Raw genomic sequence first — 3612 nt, forward strand, 5'->3', positions numbered from 1 at the left:
CCTCCTGCCCCCAATCCCTCCCAGCATCAGAGTCTTTTCCAATGAGTCAACTCTTCGCATGAGGTGGCCAAAGTACTGGAGCTTCAGCTTTAGCATCATTCCTTCCAAAGAAATCCCAGGGCAGATCTCCTTCAGAATGGACTGGTTGGATCTCCTTGCAGTCCAAGGGACTCTCAAGAGTCTTCTCCAGGTGAGGAAAAGGAAGCCCTGAAGGGTAGAAAGAAATACCAAAGCAAAGGCTGTTTTCCTGCTTTCATTCTTTCTGTTTTCCTTCTTTTTATTTTTTCTTAAGAGCGAGCGGCGTTGGCGGTGGCAGTTTGGGGTGGGCGCTGCCGAGGTGAGGGGGTCTCGCCTCCTGCACACTGGTAGACTGTTCCATTATGGATGGAGGGGATGACGGTAACCTTGTTATCAAAAAGAGGTTTGTATCTGAGGCAGAGCTAGATGAACGGCGCAAAAGGAGACAAGAAGAATGGGAAAAAGTTCGAAAACCTGAAGATCCTGAAGAATGCCCAGAGGACATTTATGACCCTCGGTCTCTGTATGAAAGGCTACAAGAACAGAAAGACAGGAAGCAGCAGGAGTATGAAGAACAGTTCAAATTCAAAAACATGGTAAGAGGCTTAGACGAAGATGAGACCAACTTCCTTGATGAGGTTTCTCGGCAGCAAGAACTAATAGAAAAACAGCGAAGAGAAGGAGAACTGAAAGAACTGAAGGAATACAGAAGTAATCTCAACAAGGTTGGAATTTCTTCAGAAAACAAGAAGGAAGTGGAGAAGAAAGCTGTGAAACCCATAGAAACCAAGAACAAGTTCTCCCAGGCAAAGCTGTTGGCAGGAGCTGTGAAGCATAAGAGTTCAGAGAGTGGAAACAGTGTGAAAAGACTGAAATCGGACCCTGACCCAGATGACAAGAATCAAGAAGCCCCGTCCTGTGTGTCTCTGGGAAGCACCTCCCTGAGCAGTCCCTCCATCCACTGCCCGTCCGCGGCTGTCTGTATCGGCATCCTCCCAGGCCTGGGCGCCTACTCTGGGAGCAGCAACTCTGAGTCCAGCTCAGACAGCGAAGCCACCATCAACACCATGGGCAAGATTGTCTCTTCCATCTTCCGAATCAACACCTTCCTCGAGGCCCCCTAGCTCCTCTGTTTTCACCGCAGGGTGCTCCTCCCCACAAGTAGACTGGACAGTTTATTCTGCCTACAGGCATTACTTCCCACAGAAAACTGCTTTGCCTGCTCCTTATGCGCACTGTGACATTTTTAACTGCATCTAAGAATGTGCCAGAATCCAAAAAAAAAAAAGAGTCTTCTCCAACACCACAGTTCAAAAGCATCAGTTCTTCAGTGCTCAGCCTTCTTCACAGTCCAACTCTCACATCCATACATGACCACAGGAAAAACCATAGCCTTGACTAGATGGACCTTAGTCAGCAAAGTAATGTCTCTGTTTTTGAATATGCTATCTAGGTTGATCATAACTTTTCTTCCAAGGAGTAAGTGTCTTTTAATTTCATGGCTGCAGTCATCATCCGCAGTGATTTTGGAGCCCAAAAAAATAAAGTCTGACACTGTTTCCCCATCTATTTCCCATGAAGTGATGGGACCAGATGCCATGATCTTCGTTTTCTGAATGTTGAGCTTTAAGGCAACTTTTTCACTCTCCTCTTTCACTTTCATCAAGAGGCTCTTTAGTTCCTCTTCACTTCCTGCCATAAGGGTGGTGTCATCTGCATATCTGAGGTTATTGATATTTCTCCTGGCAATCTTGATTCCAGCTTGTGTTTCTTCCAGTCCAGCGTTTCTCATGATGTACTCTGCATAGAAGTTAAATAAGCAGGGTGACAATATATAGCCTTGACATACTCCTTTTCCTATTTGGAACCAGTCTGTTGTTCCATGTCCAGTTCTCACTGTTGCTTCCTGACTTGCATACAGATTTCTCAAGAGGCAGGTCAGGCGGTCTGGTATTCCCATCTCTTTCAGAATTTTCCACAGTTTATTGTGATCCACACAGTCAAAGGCTTTGGCATAGTCAATAAAGCAGAAAGAGATGTTTTTCTGGAACTCTCTTGCTTTTTTGATGATCCAGTGAATGTTGGCAATTTGATCTCTGGTTCTTCTGCCTTTTCTGAAACCAGCTTGAACACCTGGAAGTTCACGGTTCATGTATTCCTGAAGCCTGGATTAGAGAATTTTGAGCATTACTTTACTAGCGTGTGAGATGAGTGCAATTGTGTGGTAGTCTGAGCATTCTTTGGCATTGCCTTTCTTTGGGATTGGAATGAAAACTGACCTTTTCCAGTCCTGTGGCCACTGCTGAGTTTTCCAAATCTGCTGGCATATTGAGTGCAGCACTTTCACAGCATCATCTTTCAGGATTTGAAATAGCTCAACTGGAACGCCATCACCTCCACTAGCTTTGTTCATAGTGATGCTTTTTAAGGCCCACTTGACTTCACATTCCAGGATGTCTGGCTCTAGGTGAGTGATCACACCATTGTGATTATCTGGGTCGTAATGATCTTTTTGTACAGTTCTTCTGTGTATTCTTGCCACCTCTTCTTAATATCTTCTGGTTCTGTTAGGTCCATACCATTTCTGTCCTTTATCGAGCCCATCAATGTTCCCTTGGTATCTCTAATTTTCTTGAAGAGATCTCTAGTCTTTCCCATTCTGTTCTTTTCCTCTATTTCTTTCCATTGATCGCTGAGGAAGGCCTTCTTATCTCTCCTTGCTATTCTTTGGAACTCTGCATTCAAATGGGTATATCTTTCCTTTTCTCCTTTGCCTTTCACTTCTCTTCTTTTCTCAGATATTGTAAGGCCTCCTCAGACAACCATTTGGCATTTTTGCATTTCTTTTTCTTGGGGATGATTTCGATCACTGCCTCGTGCAATTTCATGAATCTCCGTCCATTGTTCTTCAGGCACTCTGTCTATCAGATCTAATCCCTTGAATCTATTTCTCACTTCCACTGTATAATCATAAGGGATTTGATTTAGGTCATACCTGAATGGTCTAGTGGTTTTCCCTACTTTCTTCAATTTACATCTGAATTTGGCAATAAGGAGTTCATGATCTGAGCCACAGTCAGCTCCTGGTCTTGTTTTTGTTGACTGTATAGAGCTTCTCCATCTTTGGCTGCAAAGAACATAATCAATCTGATTTCAGTGTTGACCATCTGGTGATGTCCATGTGTAGAGTCTTCTTTTGTGTTGTTGGAAGAGGGTGTTTGCTATGACCAGTGCATTCTCTTGGCAAAACTCTGTTAGCCTTTGCCCTGCTTCATTTTGTACTCTTATGTACTCCAATGTTTGCCTAGAAACCAGAATATAATTCTAATATAAATTCTGAATTTTTTGGTTCAGTCACAGGTTCCCATAAACGGTGGGTATATTAGTCAGGAAACAGTAACAAATAAACCCTAAAATCTCAGTGGCTTCACATGACAAAAGGTTCATTCTCACTCACATTCTACTCAGGGAACACTGTGCTATATACACTCAATCACCCAAGTTGTAGAAGGTCCATCGTCTTGAAGCTATGCCATTCAGAAAACATGTTCTCCACTCACTTCTACATGTCAGCTCATTAACCAGAATCCAGTG

General features: G+C 43.5%; 1 pseudogene; it reads left to right on the forward strand.

Annotated features, from left to right (window-relative positions):
* Positions 1-260: 260 nt before the first annotated feature.
* On the forward strand, positions 261-1306 carry LOC138929903 (PSME3-interacting protein pseudogene; annotated as a pseudogene).
* The last annotated feature ends 2306 nt before the right edge of the window (positions 1307-3612 follow it).

The sequence above is a fragment of the Ovis canadensis genome, chromosome X, assembly GCF_042477335.2.
Source record: "Ovis canadensis isolate MfBH-ARS-UI-01 breed Bighorn chromosome X, ARS-UI_OviCan_v2, whole genome shotgun sequence".
Classification (NCBI taxonomy): domain Eukaryota; kingdom Metazoa; phylum Chordata; class Mammalia; order Artiodactyla; family Bovidae; genus Ovis; species Ovis canadensis.